The following is a 19,683-nucleotide window of genomic DNA, read 5'->3' as shown; positions in this document are numbered from 1 at the left end:
GCAGGGATATATCGAGAATGTGAGGTGCACCTCAAAAGTGGAATTAAGAAATTCCTAATATAACTGTTGTAAAGCCTGAAAAAGAAGAGAAACTGTGCCAAAGTTTGCAGTAAATGCTTATCACAGGGATAGAACAAATTTCCCTTTGGATCAAACAGGCCCAAGGGGAAGGAGAATTGGCTCCTTTTGAGAAGTACCCTATCCATTCCTTTCGGAACCAAAGCCACATAAGGTTCCATAAAGTTCCATGCTGGGTGTGGTTTGTACCAACAACTACTTTCTGTTAGTGGGCTTCTACAGCTCAGAATCCTCCTTTTCCCTACTCATAATGTCCTTAAAAGTGTTTTTTAACCAACTTTTATCCCTTGCAGTGATGCCACCTTGCAGGATGTCACCAGGAAGAGAAAAATGCCAGGTGTACCCAACTTATTTTACATGTTCTTAACATATCTAAGCCATAGAATGCGGAGATCCATTTGACAACCAAAACAATCCATGATGATATCCCTATCAGGGAGGCTTCACAATTGCCCCAGACGGAACACCATAGCATCAGAGGGGCCAGTGTAACAGTGTCCGCTATACATGGCAAACCAAATTCCTTGTGGATGACAAAATTAGGTGACCCTAGCAGCACTCCAAGGATACATCTGCAGATCCTATTTTCCTTGCCTGTAATCCATTGACAACTCTGTACCTCCAAAAGCCAGAGCCATAGATGAGGATCAGCACACACTTCCTGACATTGATCTCAACAAGAGCCACCACTGGCTTGCTTCCTATCTTTGACACTGTTGTGTAGGCTCTCATTATTCTAATGAGACTACTGGATTTTGAGCAGCAAGATCATCCACGGTGTGGGAGACTGAGTCTGACCCACAGTGGGGGACACCTGTCGCTCCAAATCCGGGTTTTGCTCCGGCTGACTAGCAGTGCCTCATCTCTCCCAAAAGGTAGAGATGATTGGGCAGCCGAGCGCATGACATATCATACTTCTCAGGGAAGTCGTGGTCACTCAGGTGGCATCCGGTTCTCTCATTCGCAATTCAGTCTCATATGTAAATGACAATAAAAAGCAGTATGAGTTTTAAAGACTGGTTTAATAAAACAACTGCATTTTAGATAGCAAAGCCTGACCTGCAATAACCAGGACGACACAACATGACAATACTAAAATGGTGACGATGGGAGTGAAGCATAAGAATAACGCTATTATATTGCCACTAGAATCGATGGACTATTTTCTCTCTGAGTCATAATCTGAGTACAACATGTTAAGCTCTAATTCTACCTTTCAGGTCCCCCTGGGAGGACATCGACCCTCACACCTGAGCAAAGGCCTGTAGTCTGCGTTAGCATCTGCAGCGAAGCATTCAACAATCAGCATACAGTCGTGGTTCCCTGGTTGGAATCTCATTCTTAACGTGTAATGGGACTAGGAAGTGTTTTTATAATAACACAGCTAATGTTCTAAGAAAATGTCCCTATGTAAGGATGTGTATTTTCTACCAATGTTGGAGACTAAACCTCTACCACGTTCACCGGCAATGTACCAAACTGTAGCCTTGACTGAAGCACAAAGTGATCAAGAATGTCTTGTTTGAGAACACAGTGCTGGGCTAAGCAAAACAGTTAGATAGATGAAATTAAAACAAGACCGTAAAACTGGTTATTGTAAAAATAACAATGCGAAGCCAAAAAAAATATCTCTAGGTCAAAGTGCACAGCAGCCTAGTGTATTAAACTAACGTGCATGAGCTATGGCTAAAATGGCTACACAACAACACCAACCTAAAAAGAAACCCAGCTGAAGTATTGAACTTTCAGCAGGGCACCCAAAACCCCTATCAGTCAAAGGTGACCCCCAAATATGGGAAATTTTGAGTTCTTCCTAAGGGGTTACCCAGCAGTGCGAGACAATGCAGTGCTGCATTTTATGGCCAACAGTGGATTACAATCAATTTGGCAAGGTCCTTGTGCAGTCCTGAACTACTCATAAAATCAACAAACGAGTTCAATAAAGCCTCAAGGCCTTTTGGTATTCCAGATATTAAGACAGCATCATTTGCATACTGGAGAAAGGGGACACGCTGTCCCTTCAAGTGTGCAGGGTACCCTCCCCTGGCCATCAGAGCTGCCTCCAGATAGTTATTGTATAATAGAAACTAGACTGAGGCAAGGACACAACCCTGTCAAACCCCGCATCCCAGGCAGAAGCTGTGAGTGTATTTGCCATTCTGCCCAAATCTGACGCATGCACTTAGGTTGTAGTGGAGTGCGCATAGAAAGGCCACTAAACCGAGACCAAGCCCAGGAATACTAGAAGTTCCCAAAGTTTGGACCTGACTACATTATTAAAAGCTCAGGTCAGGTTCATAAAAGCAAGATAGAAAGAGCCATCTTGGGCCACTGTATATTTGTTAGTAAGGAAATCAATATTGAGATATTGCTCCGGATTCCCAGACCATGTCTAAAACCATACTGTACTTCGGAGATGATGTTGTTATCCGAAGCCTAAGACAAAATTCTGTCAGGGATAACCCTACCAATTACGTTTACAGTAGAATCCAAAAGCAGTATTGGCCTGAGATAGACCCCATTCTCTTTTTTAAAGATAGGGACTGTGATGGTGGAACACCACGACTTGGGCAAGCCATCCTGACATGCTAAATTAGCATAGTTTGTTAAAATGGGTGCCCAAAGGTCCACCTCCAACTTATATAAGTCCATGGGCACCTCGGGCCTTTGTGCGTTGGGCTGTTGCTGTTCACTTTAGCCACTTTGTCCACCACAAATTCAATACCTAGTAGATAGGAGGGCATAGGTATGCCATTTGTATGATAAATTTGCTTAAAGTGCCCAACGCAAGAATCAGAGCTAATGTTATCTCATGTGATTTTGATCACTTGGTTATGCTTAACCATGTGCCAGAATAGGCCAGTCTTGCCGGTTCTACCAGCAGTGACCAAAGTGCACCAGATCTCTTCCTTAAGCTCTGCCTTCCATCTGCATATGGCTAACTTATATGCCTTCCTACACAAGACTATCTTGACCGGGGCCCAGTGCGGTTCCTTTCAAAGCCTACAGTAGGCAACGATTGGCCCTCCTGCAGGCCTTATCAAACCAGTGGGTGGTGGCATGAGGGGAGGGGACTGGCTTCATCAGGAAACTCGTAATAGTTGACCCTAAAAGATTGAAAACATAAGTGACGCTTGAAGAATCATAAATTAATCACAAGCGATTGTAAAACAAACCCAATTGTTCCATACAAAGCCTGGGCAGAACATCGTACATGTTAGCATATGTCCAAGCCAGCCTACGCCCATCACTGCTCGACAAGAGTTGCAATGATAGCCTGCGGGCAAGGCTTCGGACAAAGCAGGGTGATAGAAAGAGGGTTATGGTCACTGCAAGGGCCCAAAATAAGATTGCTGTCCCTCAAGAAGCCAAGGAGATTCCTGCTAAAAAAAATTTAATCAATAACCAACGAGTCTGCCTTCCAATGAAGGTAGGGTATTATTAAACAATGGTGGGCAACCCTTTTGAAAACATTACATAAGTCATGCCTGTTCAGATAAAGGAAGAGCAACTGACCTCTACAATCACTGGGGCAGGCCAGGATGTTTGAGGAACTAGTTTCAAAAGCAGAACAACCTAAATCAGTATACCACCCTCTTCTGAACCCAATTTGACATTGAAATCCCAGGAAGGTCAATAATAAAGCCACCATTATGAAGGGTGTAGCTAGGTAACAGGTTGCAAATAAAATCAAAAAGAGGAACAAAATTACGGTTAGAAAAATTGTCATTATGAAAATGGAAGAGCACCAGCTAAAAGACTTTGAGCACTTGACCAGGAAAGCTTGAATTAACCTCTTATGTGAGGGAATTAGCAAAATAGTATAATCAAGAGAGGTTTTAAACTAAACTGCTAACCCGGCCCGGGCTCCACCCATTTCGGATGAAACAGCAGGTGCTGAGTGACAAATGAAGCCATCACAGAAAAGCTTTCTTATGGCTCAGTTCTCCTGTAAAATAACAATGTCACAAGAATAAACTAATTCCAGCCAGGTCTTATCCCAGATTTTGGCAGCAAGACAGCTACATTCCAGCGTAAGAGTTTGGCACTAGATTTAAGGCTTGGATACAATGATGCAGACTTGGACCCCGAACCCACACTTGATTTAGATCAGGGGTCTTCAAACTGGGGGGCATGAAGTTTTTCCAGGGGGGGTGGGGGCGCCAGGCTCTGTCCAAAAGAAGCATAATGCTGATAACAGGACTTTGTTTTAAGCTGAAAAATGTAGTAAACAGCTTTGTAATGGACCATAACTGACATGTTTTGTCATTTATAGCCAAGTTGGGAGTATGTGTGAAAAGGGAAGGGACTCCAAATACTCCTCAAAACCCCCACCCCAGTTCTAATAATCACACTGAGAATACTATTACAAGTCAGTAAAGCCTGCCTGATTGGATTAGTATGTTTCACATCATGTATTCAATTGCATTTTTAAAACAGTAACAGAACTTAACTGCAATGTATAAATAAGTCTACACGTATTTAAACGTGGCCCATTTAACTGAATAATTGTGAAAAATTTGTAGAGGGGGCCTGATAATTTCTTTTTTCCATGGTGTGGGCGCGGAATAAAAAAATTTGAAGACCGCTGATTTAGGGGTTGACGTAAAAGGTGGATCATAAGCCCTGCAGTGAGCCTCAGTTTCAACACAGAAGGCAAAGCACCCATGAGCATCACTTCGGGAGGAAGAGGAACATTTCAGTCAGTTAATACTACAAGAGCTGGCCAAGGTAGAAATACAGTTGGTAATGGGTAGAGCAAATGGGGCACATGATAGTGGCTCACAAGAATTCCCTTGGAGGCCCAGCCCTGGTACCCAACACCCTTTAAAAATACCTAGTGGGAGACCTTCACATTACTCAACTTGACTAACCACATGTACAAGACACAAATCAGCTCCTCAATCAATCAATATTTATAGAGTGCGGCTACTCACCCGTAAGGGTCTCAAGTCACTGGGGGGGAGGAGGGGCCTCATCCGAAGAGCCACATCTTGAGGTTCTTCCTGAACATGGTGAGCATTGGGCTTTGTCTGAGGTGCAGCGGGAGGTTGTTCCAGCTCTTTGCTACAGTGTAGGTAAAAGATCGTCCTCTGGCGGTGGTTTTGTGGATGCGAGAGACGGCGGCCAAGGCCATGTGGGCGAAGCAGAGGGATCTCGTGGGGGTGTGGAAGGAGACGCGGTGGATCATGTAGGCCGGTCCTGCGTTGCGCATGGCCTTGTACGTGTGGGTGAGAAGCTTAAAGGTGATTCGCTTCTCGAGAAGTAGCCAGTGGAGGGCCCTCAGGTGTTGGCAGATGTGTTCCCGGAGAGGGAGGTCCAGAATGAGTCTGGCAGTGGCGTTCTGGATGAGTTGAAGTTTTTTGTTGTTCCTAGTTGAGATGCCAGCGTAGAGGGCGTTGCTGTAGTCGACCTTGCTGGTGACTACGGCATGGGTGACTGTCCTGTGACAGTCTGCTGGGATCCATCTGAAGATCTTCCGGAGTTTGTGAAAGTGTGTGCCAGCAGGAGGAGGTGACAGAGTTTACCTGGCCGGTCATGGATAGGGAGGAGTCGAGGATGATTCCTAAGTTGCAGGCATGCTTGGTCGGCGCAGGGGGGGGGCGCTGAGGGATGTGGGCCACCATGAGTCGTCCCAAGGTGAGGTTGCGTTTCCGAAGATAATGAGCTCTGTCTTGTCGGAGTTGAGCTTGAGGCAGCTTTCTCTCATCCAGGTGTTGACGGTTTCCATTCCTGCATGAAAGTTCCTTTTGGCCGTTTCCGGGTCTTCGGTGAGGGAAATGATGAGTTGTGTGTCATCGGCATATGACACGATGTTCACACTGTGGGTTCTGATGATGGCAGCAAGAGGGGCCATGTATACGTTGAACAGCGTGGGATTCAGTGAGGATCCTTGGGGGACTCCGCAGTTGACTCCTGTGGGTCTGGAGGTGTAGGGTGGGAGTCTGACCCTCTGTGTCCTCCCAGAGAGGAAGGAGTGGATCCATTCCATGGCTCTTCCGCGGAATCCAATGTCGTGGAGTCTGGTGCGCAGAGTGCTGTGGGAGACCGTGTCAAAAGCAGCTGAGAGGTCAAGGAGTAGGAGTGCTATGGTGTGGCCGCAGTCTAGGAGTAATCAGATGTCGTCGGTGGATGCTAGGAGTGCTGTCTCCGTGCTGTGATTGCTGCCGAAGCCAAACTGGGAGCAGTCCAGGGAGTTGTTGGCCTCAATGAAATTCCTTAGTTGTGAGTTGATTGCTCTCTCTAGTACTTTGGCGGGGTAGGGTAGCAGCGATATGGGGTGGAAATTCTTTAGTTCTGATGGGTCGGCTAAAGGTTTATTCAAGAGAGGGCGTATTTCGTTTCCATTCCTCAGGGAAGGTGCTTATGCTAATGGAGCAGTTGATAGTGTTATGAAGCTGGGGGGCGATGGACGCGCTTGCTCTGATGTATATGTGGTGAGGGCAGGAGCCGAGGGGGCAACGGAGTGGGTGCTGTTTATGATGTTGAATGTTTCCTCTGTGGTGAGCGTGGACCAGTCGCTGATAGTCTGGGTGGGTTCTGAGTGGGTGGGTTGCTCGCAGGTTCTGGTGCCAGGTGATAGCTGTTGTAGATGTCCTGGATCTTGTGGTGGAAAAAGGAGGTGAGTTTGTCGCAGAGGTCCTGTGACAGGGGCATGCTGGTGGCTTCGGAGGGGGATCTGTGAACTTGTTGATGACTGAGAAGAGTTCCTTTGAGTTGTGTGCGGAGGAGTTGATGCGTTCCCGGAGTGCGTCCTTCCTTTCATTCTTGATTTTTCATCGGTGGGTGGCGGTTGCAGCTCTGAAGGAGGCGAGGTCTTCGCTGGATTGGCTGTTCCTCCATTTTTTCTCTAAATGTCTGTGGGTATGCTTTGATTCTTGGAGTTCGGTGGTAAACCAGCTGGCCTTCTTAGGTACACGTTTGGCCGATGTCAGCCAGAGAGGGGCTACAGTGTTGGTACATTCGGTGATCCATGCAGTGAGGTTGCACGCTGCTGTGTTGGCGTCGTCAGAGGGGGAGGAAGTTATTTGGCGAGCGATGAGGTGAGTTGCTCGTAGGTGATTTTGTTCCATTTCCTTTGTGGGGTCCTGGAGGTGCGGGTGCGGCTGCTGGGGGCATTGAATGTGAAGTGTATGCAGCGGTGATCGGTCCAGTCTGGGATGGAGATGGTCTTGATGGTGATCCGGTTGCTTGAGGTGAAGATGGAGTCCAGTGTGTGTCCTGTGATGTGTGTGGGTACAAAGAACAGATGTCTGAGGCAGAGGGTGGCGACGTTGTCAAGTAGAACGGTAGTGTTTGGGTCGGTGCGGTCCTCGAGGTGGAAGTTCAGGTCGCTGAAGAGGAGGTAGTCAACTGATGCCAGGGCCTGGGGGTAGCGATGTCTACGACATCATCTATGAAAGTTGGCCAGTTGCCGGGTGGCCTGTACACCAGGGTGCTGTGGATGGAGGGTTGTGGTTGGAGTGGACTAGGAAGTAAAGGTGTTCCATGGTGGTGCAGTGATCTTCTTGGACGTCCTTGACATGTAGTGAGGACTTGTGTACGATGGCGAGGCCTCCAACAGGGCGGGAAGGCCGGTCTCTCTTTAAGGTGCTGTAACCGTCAGGAAAGGCGATGGTGATGTCTGGATCTGAGGTGGGGTTGGTCTAGGTCTCAGTGAGTAAGGCAATGTCCATTCAGGTGGTGTCAATCAGGTCTCCAAGTTCGGTGGCGTGTTTTTGGAGGGAGCAGGTGTTCAGGAGTAGGCAGTTGATGGAGTTGTGGAGGTTGTAGGTATCTATGTGTGCGGAGGGTACCTTCGGTTTGTTGAGGTTGGCGCTGAAGTTTCAGTTCCTGCAGGTAAAAGGTCCGTGGGTCTATTTGGGGGAGATGGTGCAGCAGTTTTTGAGACGTCCGGTGTTGAGATGGAGGAGGGTCTCCGAGTCATAACGGAGGCAGTCCAGGTGGTCGTTTAACAGAGATCCTCAAAAAACAATTGTTTGGCAAAGTTGACAATCATGTAGCCCCCTTTGAATTTCTTTCTCATGGGACCCACCCATGGGACTCTGCGTGCAAACAGAACTTCAGGGAATAAATTAAGTTTGTGATGAACATGTAGGTTCAGCCAGTGGGTGGCTTTGGTCATCAGCTGCTCCGAACTTTCTGGAGTCCATGGTTAAAAATTCAGGCCATTGGCAAGAATGACAGCATAAGGGCAGGCAGCTGGAGGTAAGTTAAAGAAAAAGTCATTGCCACTCCCACGATGATCCACTCCTAACAACTGATAATTAATTGCCTGTAAATTAGCAGCTGTGGGATCCAAGGTTGGCAAGGGTTCCCCAGGTTGATGGGGGTGGCAACTTAATGAAAAGTTCCTGATTAAATAAAGGTGGTTGTTGGTAAAAACAGCAAAGGAGGGCCCCTGGCCACATTTACAAGAGCAACAGTCTTTCAGTCTATGGAAGCACAGATAGCTTGTTTACTTCCCTGGCCCAGCACCAGGCCCCATGGCCTTGGATAGCTCGGTTAGCTTACTGTTGATAACAGACAGGCAGGCCAACCAGGACAGGTTTAAAAACAATGATCAGACAAGTGATCAGGTCGTTTCACCTAAAAGCTGGAAGCGTGTAGGTTGAAGCACAATCAGGATGTTGATCTTCTGGGCAGGCTGTGAGAGCCTAGGACTAGGCTGCTTACCTTTCCTTTTACGCTTCACAGAGAGAGAACTAATGGCGTTTGGGACAACCAATATAGAAGTTGGGCTAGTCGGGGTAGAAGCACTAACAGGTGGGAGAAGGGGCCCTGTAATGTTCTCTCCATTGCCTCTATCACCTCCACATGATGAATCCCCTGTTTTGATCAGCATATCCCTGGATGTGGTAAAAAGAGACAAGTAAGGGTTTTCAGAAACAAGAGACAGTATCCTATTGTCCTAGTTGTATCTCCTTATCTTTGACACCCACAGCCCATTCAGTTAAGCCATCCAAAGTTGAGTTTTTCATTGGAGCAAAATTTGGGGCTCCCAGTTCACGTTTGCCCATAATGAAACTGATAGCCCAGTACCCACCATTGGTCAGCAGAATGGGATGAGGGGTAAGATAAGCCACCATGAGCTCTCCAAGAAAATGGGAGGAAAGGACCACTGGAACACAGGCAAAGGTTCAGTCTTACCTTCCCGCAGGCAGTTCAGGAGGAATGGATGGTAAGAGAGGAGAAAGACCAAGAGAGGGTGTCAAGCCTCCTCCTGGCTCTGACAGGCACAGATGAGCCTGCTCTAGGCTCAGTCTTCACCTGTTGATTTTCTGATTGGTGAGGAGCTGATGTTGAGAAGAATTTATTATGTGTGTGGTAAGACTTCTTAATTGAATTTGCCACAGAATTGGGTTGGATCATGTTATCTTGCTTTGGTGTTACCTCAAGTCTGTCATATGAGTGGATCTCAGCATGAAATTGGTTTAGGATAGTGAAAAATGGATTGAGATAGAAACATTGGTCATGAAACTGAGGTTAACACCATCTCTGATCCAGTAAATTGTGGGAAGACTCATTGGGGTAATTTTCGGGGTATCTCAATTTTGGAGTAATCTTTTGCTCCCAAAGGTGAAGTGCATCTTAAAAAGATGAGTGGCAGTTTACTTCTTTAATAAATATCCTTGGTTCCAATCAATAATACAACCATATAGAATGTGTGAGACACAAAAAAACCAGCAACTGCCTCGAATCCGTGCTTGGACATGCATCGTGAATTACTGTAACATAGAATAGTGATTATACCTGTACCACCACATTGGTATTCAATGTCACTCATAAATGATTACCCCCTCTACTTTGGCACATTGTTCAAGGTACTCTACTCAATCTGCGTGGCTCAGAACCACTCCTGATCTTCAGCAGCTGAGGTGCCTGGGGCAGTCAAAGAATCTTAATCTGGGGGAAAATCAGGGGTGATGGTTGTCATGAATGCAACATCATCGCTTGCTCTCAGCCCAGCTTGTTTTTATCAGTTGTGTGTGAGGACTGCAGAGCCCTCCCACTACATCAGCAAGTGCTTATAAATATCACCCTCCACGAACTCAGACTAGTCAGAGCTGGAATAGGGTTGAAATCTAGCGAATGAAAGTGAGAGAGAAAGAAAGAAAAACTCTATTAAGTTGATGCTTTTGTTTTGTGTCATGTTGAGTTCTCTTCATACATATGTTAGGGTCCGATGTACGATGCTATTATGCAGTTGCAAAAGGCAAATTTCTCCTTTTGCGACCACATAATGGCCTTTTGGAATGTACAAACCCTATTTTCCCCATTCCAAAAGTGTCCCTTCCTAATTGCGAGTCGCAGGGTGATGTATGATTGTTTTTTTACCGTAATTGCATTTGCAAAACAATCGCAGTTACTAATAATTTCAAATTGGTCGTTCCCCATGCGATCCCTTCCCTTTTGTGAATGGATGCGAAAATATTTTTTCATGAATATTAATTAGGTAGGTCATTTGCAACCCCATTGGGAATTGCAAACAGTGTGAGTTACACTGTTGTGCATTTGGTTTTGCGACTCACAATTTGCCACTTTCACATGAGTCGCTAATTGCGACTCGCAAAACTTACGGTCGTACATCTGGCCCTTACTCACTTTGCTAGCACCTATCTTCAGAAACAGCCAGGGTTTCTAAAGAAAATGTGGGTCAAACTGTTTGCCAATTGCTTGACAGAAAACACAAGCATTGGCAAAACCAATAGGTTTCGCCTTCGTCTTTTTTTTATCTAACTGGCTTAAAAATATTTTGAAAAATGTTCTGATAATGCTTGCTCTATATTTTGTAAAACAAACATTACTATAAAATCTTTCTATTTTTTGTAAGCCAGTTAGATTAAAAAAGACAATGCTGACACCTACTGGCCAGAAGACGGCATGGGGGACAGAAAACAAGACGGGAGCGAAGATGACGGGAACAAAGACAGAACACAGCGAAGACAAAAGATGCCAGTGAAGACAGAAGTAGGCATGTGGTAAAGAAGAAAGAATACAGCAAATAAAGAAGACAGAAGACAGTATGCAGTATGCAGTAAAGAAGAAAGAAGACACAGAAGACGACATGCAGAAAAAAAGAAAATGGTGCCCTGGCCAAACCAAAGGACATAAAAGTTAGCGAAGTTGGAGTAAGCCAATGGTAAGTTCAGGTTACTAAGGAGCTGGTTCAAAGCCCCTTTTAATTTTTTTTTATAAAAAAAGATTTCGCAAGCGCGCGTGCAGGCAAAACCTAAAAATGAACACTCCCTTTTTGAACTCTCACCGCGCCTGCAGTGCATCAGTGTCTTCAAAGAGACAAGGAAATTCTAGCACTGCGAACAGCTACATGGGTACAGTGATACTGACCAGAAAATAACTGATTTGTTCTATTTGCAATAATCTGTCACAAATCAATATAAGTATGCCACACATTAACAAATTGATATTATATGAATGCCACACACAAGCAAAATGACGACTTGGCAGCTATGGGCAAAATGAAAACTTGGCAGTTACGGACTAGGGCCGTGGTGTTGGTGCAGCTCTTCACAGCCCCCCTTGTTAACAATACAAACCACCACATGATTTTTCAAGTAAAGACTTAGGGGGTCATTACGTCCCCGGCGGTAGGTGGTAAGGTGGCGGTAGTATCGCCAACAGGCTGGCTATACAGATATTATGACATATCATGAACTTACTATTCATACTGCCATGGAGGTAGCAGCCGCCGGGCTGGCAGTAACAATCTCTAGCCCGGCGGCTGCTATACTACCACCAGCGGCATTTTGAGCCAGCCTACCTCCATGGTTTTTGTGGCATTAAAACCATGGCAGTGGGCCTTACCAGTGACAGGGAACTCCTTCCCTGTCACTGGTAGGAGGCTCATCCACCACCCCCAAACACTCCCCAGACCCCCCCACCTCCCCTCCATCCACGCTTCCCCCTTCCAATCAACCACCCCCCATACACGCACACACTCGCAAACACACACCACGCATACACCCACTCACTCACAGTGGCATACACGCATTCATTCACGCATACATCCATTCATGCTCGCACACATCCGTACACACTCTCACACTGACATGCAGACACACATTCACATTTCCAATACCACACACGTTCATACACATGCATACACTCACGCAAACAACACTACACACAGAGACGCATTAACACACACACTCACACATTCATGCACACAACCCCACACACACACACAACACCCCCTCCCCTGTCGGAAGCCCAACTTACCTGCATCCAGGTGGTCTTCTGTCAGGGAACGGGGCACTGCTACTGCCAGCAGCACCCGCCAGCAGAACACCACCAGGCCGTATCACATGTCATGATACAGCTGGCGGTGGTCTACTAGCATGGCGGTGCTGGTGGTAGCAGCGCCACCTTTCCACCATCCGCCAGTATCGCCACGACCAGACTTCCGTCCTTCTTGTGGTGGAAGTCCGGCAGTGGTCATATTTTGGCAAACGGATGGTTGCCGCGGTGATGGTCTTTTGGCAGCCGTCACCGCGGCGGTAGGCGGTTTAAACTGGCAATGTCATAATGTGGGCCTTAATGTGTCTTTAATCTTGGAGATTGAAACTCGGAAGCCATTGGTGAGTTTGATCCCTGCCTTCTCACAGCAGGCAGCTTGCTGTGCTGTCACAGTCATGGAGACAGAAGGAGGACCACATTACAATATATGTTTTCTCTTGTGAGAAGATAGAAAGGAGACAGTAATAGAGATGTTTCCGACATATCAAGGTCCTTGTGAGAGATGAAACATAGATCCAGCACCTCATTAGCTTGAAGGAAGTTTGTAACATGTCCAGACAAAGAAAGTTTACATGTATTTCAGGCATAGCATACCAAACTGCATACAACCAAAGTTAATATTACAATGCCCACTCTTTAAGCGTGTCTGAATGCAAATAATTTAACAAAACATTTGTTGATTTAGGAAACATAGTAGTGACTTCCAAAAGAAATCATTATATAACATGACTGTTTGATACAAAACATAGTGTCGCCTAATAATTTATTAGGGTTGTTGTTTTAGTTTGCAAGGGAAGTGCATTTTTTCTGCATTTACCAAATAGTCCCTGCCAGCTGCTCCTCATACCTTCCAATGGGCTCATTCATGAAAAGAAAGAGTAATATCTCTATCAGCAACTGACAAAGTCTCAAAGCAATGGCTGCAAAGGGCTGATGCAAAATAAATGGGCAAATATAAATGGCTAAAAACGGAATGGAATAGAATGAATTTATAGAGCGCACTAAACTCAAGGGTGTCAAAATGCTGGTTCCTAGCGGTGAACATCAACTGAAAGAAAGAGAGCAAAAATCACACAGGAGAGAGAAAAGCGAGATTTTAGGATGCTTGCAGAATGTGAAGAGGGACACCAGGGCAGAAATGTGTGCAGGCATAGTATTCCACAATTTAGCCGCTGCAACAGAGAAAGATCTGCCACCCCATCTGGTTTTACAAAACCTGGGAACAATCACCCTCATGTAAAAGGAAGATCTGAGCAATCTATTAGGATTATACCTCTGGAAGAATGTTCTAAAATGCACGGGTCCTTGATGATGGACAGCAGGGAAGACCATGCAGGGGGCTTTATAGAATACTCTCTTTTTAATTAGCAACCAATAGAAGGAGCAAATGCTATCCTTTACCGAAAGTTGTTTACGCACATTTAAAACAAGGCAGGCTGCCATGTTCTGAATAACCTATAACTTATTCAGGGAGGACTTGTTGATATTAAGATGTAAAGCACTGCAGTATTCTAAGTGTTATTAAGGCAATGGCTACTGCAACTCAAAGTACTAGGGGATTATAGAAACTTTTTTCTTCAAAGTCCTTATGATAAAAACACAAGCACTGTTAGTACGACTGACCTGTGAATGCAGCATCATCCATATTATCCAAATATCTGCTTACCAAAATACATCAGCAAGGCGTACCACACTATGTGAGTAAGCACTGCATGTGCTAATTTAAGACAGAGGGTTGACTCATATAACATAAGTACTGGGAGCACTTGGTTAAGAAACTAAGGGCCAGTTTTACAAGCCCTAGTGCCACCTTGCGCCACATTAGCGTAATTTGTTTTATGCTAATGTGGCTCAACAAGGCAATTTCCGATGCAGCAGATTTATAAATGCATGCATTGCGCCACTTTGCCCCCCTTGCGCCACATTATGCCTATGGGTTAAGAGGCATTGTAAATACGGTGCACCCATGGGGTCGTTAGGTAGCTGTGGGGGGGGGACAAGAAATCTGGCCTATCAGTACTGATTCACAAGATTCTTGTAAATCTAGGCCTAATGGTCTAATGGGTGTTTTAAGTAGTTGAGGTGCTAAAGAAGTGCAATTTTACTATCTTAAATAGTAATATTACTTGTAAAAGGAATTATCAAGATGTGTTGCTGCTAGCTGGAAATATAGCAGCATTTGCTCACATATTTAAAGTAAACAACTGGACATAATGGAATAGCTGTCACCAAGCAACATACCAAAACAATTAGCAAGATAGGAGAGTGTATGTCGTTAGAATAAGTATGCTAGGGCCATTGCGGCTCTGGGCAGACTTAAAAGAGAGATCACATGACTTGCTGGGAGGTGTTAAGGTGTGGTGATTAATGGTTATGACGTAGTCAGTGAATAGTGTGTGATTGTATGCTGAGGAATAAAGATATTTAATCTAGAGCTCTGTTTGCGGCGTGTTCTTTTGCATGCTCCCAGGCTGGGAAGGACACTACAAATGGTGACAAGTAGGGGATATGTGCCACAAAGAAAAAAGCTGCTCTCCCTGAGATTGTGCAACGACACAGCAAGCTGCTTATGTGTGCCACATGCGCTCAATTGGATGAGAAGCAGGTCGGGGTTGGTGTGTGTGGAATTGAAGCACCGCTCCAGTCCTTATACGGCCATCAAAGAAGTTAAAGGCCCTGTGCAGGAGAGCATTCGAAAGGCCCACCAGAATCCATTAGTAAGGCTGAAAGAAGGAAGAGTGTGTAGCGCCATAACACAGACCCTTCATCGATACAAGGTGATCCGCTAAAGGCAGTGACAACCAGGCACGATGTAAAAAGCTAAATGCAACAACGATCAAGTGCCAATGGAATTATTACTCAACATCAAGAAAGAGGACAACAATCTACGACCTCAGCTCGAATGGGACAACCTAAGTGCAAGCAAGCGGTCTGTGCTTGCAGAAGTTGCAACTCCGGGTGAACAGTGGCCGCCACCTGAAAAGCATTTAATCTCAACAGCGGTAGAAAAGAACGTGAAGTACAATGTAGCTGTGTTTCTGAAATCACCACTGCCATTCGACACCAGCAAGAAATAGAATATTGGCACCAGGGAGACTGCATGCATCAATTTACTTTGTGATTTCATTGATGGCGTAGAAGAAGGAGATTATAAGAAAATCATTAAGTAGTTAAAGAACCTTGCCTGTGACAGAGTAAAAGAAGCATTGAAGAAGACCTTGCAGACTGATGCAATATCGTACCATCTGATCAAAGAGACATTGAATGCAAATTTCAATCCGATGTTGACTATGAAAGGTACATTTTTAATAAAGCGAGACAGCAAGCTGGGGAAATAATGGATGAGTTTGTAGAAAGACTTGAAGTGCTGATCAAACACTGTAAGTTTTTTTAATTCAACAATGCAGAAGCCACACACCTTATAGTCATTGATGGCTCACTGTCAGACTCTTTCAGAAAATGCATGTTGAGAAAGATGCTCAGTTTAGAAAAAATACTAATAGCTATACGAGCCAATGAAAGAGCAGACCAAAAAGTTACTGAGATGGAAGCTGGAACTGTGAAAAATAAATCAGCGTTGGTCATGAAGAGCAAACCCAAACACCAGGCAGATGCATGCCAGTTAATGCCTTCACTGAAGGGAATGTTGTTTTTCCGATGTGGGTTTTTAGATCCCCACAAAGGTAAAAGTCCAGCCATAGGACAGACTTGCAAAGGGTGCAGAAAAGAAAACTACTTCATAACGGTTTGTAAAGCAAAAGAGAAACCAAATTTGTCACAGTGAGAAGAGAAAATGGAAGTCAGAACGTTCCAGAAACATTCTCGCCACACCCCCAAGGCCAAAAAGCAACATCAGTCATGACAAGTAGAAACCAGACAAAGTTTATCATTCTCAAGCTCATTCTGCAATGGCTTTTCAACATCATAATCAAGCGCCAATGAAGAAGATAGATGTGCGATGATGATGTTGACCAAACAACTCCAGCCGCCTGTTGGGTTAGCTGTGTGCAGGGAAGATAAAAAAACAAAGTTAAATCATCAAATGAAACAAACAAGTTTGAATAGCCACTGCCCCAAGATTACAATAAAAGTCAACGGTTTCCCCATAATCTTCATCATAGACAGTGGTCCATCGATTAGCATCATGCCAGTCAAGGAGTTTAGTAACACATCCTGGTCCACATTTAGCGCACATGGTCATGCAACTGAACGGTGTCCAAGTCTTCTCTCTTCTGGATACGAACAAAGTGATACCATCAACTCGAGTTGGAAGGGAATTGCAGGTGCATCACCACTTTTTTGACTCATGTTGGTTTGTTCAGAAATAAAGGGTTGAGTTTTGAAGTGTCATCAACTGCAGAAATATTTCAAGATGTCATATGTTGAATAATTCAATCTGTCACACCTACTTTGAACTACAGTGATGTGATACTGCAGTTTGGAGTACCACAAGAGAAGCATGACAAGCTCTTATACACGTGTGTCAAATGCTTGCTGATGCAGGTCTCACTCTGATTGCAGCAAAGTGTGAGTTTCATAAGAACAACCTTATATTCTTTCGGCACATGTTCTCTGATGGGGGAAAAACTCCAGACCCAGACAAAGTGCAAGCACTGTCAGCTAAATGTCTGCCAACAAGAGTTCATCATGCTGTAATCCTTCTTGGGCATGGCCAGTTGTTGCTCTAGGTGCATTTGTGTCTTTGCTACAATGAGTGCACATTCAGGGAGTTGACAAAATGAAATATCCGTTTTGAGTGGTCTGCTGAATGTGATCAGAGGTTTAAAAAAAAAAAAAACATGCTATTGAAAACGCACCTGAGATGGCCTATTTTGACCCCAAGTTACAGACTGACATCACTCTGGATGCGAGCCTGATGGGACTGGGGGCAACTCTTGTTCAACATAATAGTCATCCGAATGCTCGGAGACACGTTCTGGCTATACCAGTCGAAGTCTGTCTGACACAGAACGTGCCTATTCTCAGCAAGTGAAGGAGAGTCTGGCTGTAGTGCCAAGTGCATGGGCAATGCAGGTGCCCCCCTGGGACACCCCTGCACCTGGTCTCCACCAGCCTTTTCATGGTGGAGTTACCGGCATGAAACCGCTGGCAAAGAAGGCGGTTGTAATCCCGAGGGCAGCAATGCTTGAAACGCTGCTCTGGTGGATTAGGACCACCAGCACCACCAGATCGTCGTGGAGACGAAAACTGGCGGTGCTGGTGGTCCGACTGCTGCTATGCCCATGATGTGGCAGTCAGACCGCTGCATAGGCGGCGGACTGACAGCCAGCGCAACCCTACCAGTCATTAGACTGCCAGGGTAGTAATGAGGCCCATAATGTCACAACAAAAGCCACACAACAAATATGAACAGTCTTGGCAGAAACTACCAGCTTCAGAAATCTGCTTTCATAATACACTGGTGAAAGGTGTATATACCAAGCACTGCTTTAACACATCACCAAGCCCATCAAACAGCTGCACTCAAAAATGTTTTGTGATTCATCCCATGATGTGTTATCATGTACAATAGTATAGTTTGAAAGTGTTTGCAAGTATAACCTATTGATGGAATACTTCCAATCTTTTCTAAATAAAGGGCTTCATCTTTGAGGCTCATGTTTTCCCTCAAACATCACATATTAATAAACTGCTCTGCAGACGAAAACAGTGGATAAAGTACTTATCTATGGCAAGTTAAAAGTATTTATGGAAATTCTTGAAAATAAACATTTTATTCTGCATATTTTATTGAGGCACTGCATATTTTCCAGGCCAACCAGCAGCACACTCAGAGCTCATTCCATACTAAATATAACCCTCAACCGGACAGCATGGAGATAAACATCTGTGCAGAGAAGGGTTAGCATACAGTTACTCCACGGCTGCATGAAAATCATAACATCTGTTTAACAATTAAATGTTATTTCATACAGAAAAGGCTTATAATATTTAGAGAAACGCAAAGCTTTTAAGCAGACACCGTGTAACGTACTAACAATTATGTTTTACAGTTAGATTGGCCTTTGTGTTTCTGAGCATGATCAGTTGCGTGAAAAACCACTGCATATTCACAATAGACCACATTTGGCAAGACCTGTTTCCTGAATGATAGTATACTATTTCTACACAAACGAGCCATTCAAAATAGAAAAGGTTAGTTTGTGAAGCATCAACCGCCGAATGAGCTGATCAGTGGGGTTCCCATTTCACAGGGGCTAATAATCGCCTGATTTAGCAGAGAGTGGTAATTGACGTTCTGGACAAAATGATGTTAATACTAACCCTATTTCTTACCATCTGTATATAGCTCCACCAGTGGGAACACATATCTGGCTGCTGTGATGTCATCACAACTGTAGACTGGCTAGGTGCTCAGTTTTAGAGCCAGCCCACCACCATTTCCTTTAGCGTCATAATAGTCCTCCAATATGAACTTTCAGAAAAAGGCCAATAAATGACCATGGCGTGCTGGAAGAATTGCTTAACTTGAGCCGGTGGTGGTTGGTGAGAGCTACCGGCACTTATTTTTGGGGTCCAGCTCTTATTTTTCTGCCTTCACATTAACTGAGTGCAAGAGAGGAAAAATACACTGATCAGAAAGACGGAGGATGAATACCATTGCAAAACTGTCTTAAACGGAGAACGCACGAAACTGCAAGAGGGAGAAAAAGGACCAGGGAGTGTCTGGTAGTGGATTAAAGACTACCTGCTTTGGTATCTGCAGGTGTCTTTTCTTTTCTTTAGACAAACCTATTACAGATGATTGAAATTAGAAACCCTCCATTTCAGGAATAAGGTTAACTAGCTGATGTGATAAACAAAGGAGCTAACATCATGAGACCCAGAAGCTGTTCATTTATTTATGGGAGTGTCTATTTAGCCATGTCAGCCAAATAGTACATGTACTCTTCTACTTACCCATCAGCCTGCAAAATTGTACATAATATCTGCTATTTAACTGGCCACAGGCTAAATAGTAGAGATTATTACAATTTGACACGTGGACAGATAACTAGTGTGAAGGAAGTCTTTATTTAGCCGACCACGAAGAAAAAAAGGACTTGAGGCAATGGTAAGGTGGTGACCAAGGTGTAATGGGGAGGAAGCTAGTGAGAAGCATTTACATGAATTAAGCTAAGCTGTAAACAGATGAAACACCTTAACATCATTTCTGTTTAAAAACATTTATGTTATTTTTATATTCAAATATGAAATCTAGGAATCAAACTTCTGTTTCAGGAGCTTCAGATTATGGCACACAGACATTTAGGATTGCAGTCTTGGAGTACTTTTGTAGTTTTCAAAGAATAACTTGTCTGGTTTTAAAGCAAGTTAGATTGATGT

The sequence above is a fragment of the Pleurodeles waltl genome, chromosome 5 (assembly GCF_031143425.1).
Source record: "Pleurodeles waltl isolate 20211129_DDA chromosome 5, aPleWal1.hap1.20221129, whole genome shotgun sequence".
NCBI classification, from domain to species: Eukaryota; Metazoa; Chordata; class Amphibia; order Caudata; family Salamandridae; genus Pleurodeles; species Pleurodeles waltl.
The sequence above is the reverse complement of the archived record's forward strand: the minus strand, read 5'-3'. Positions refer to the sequence as shown.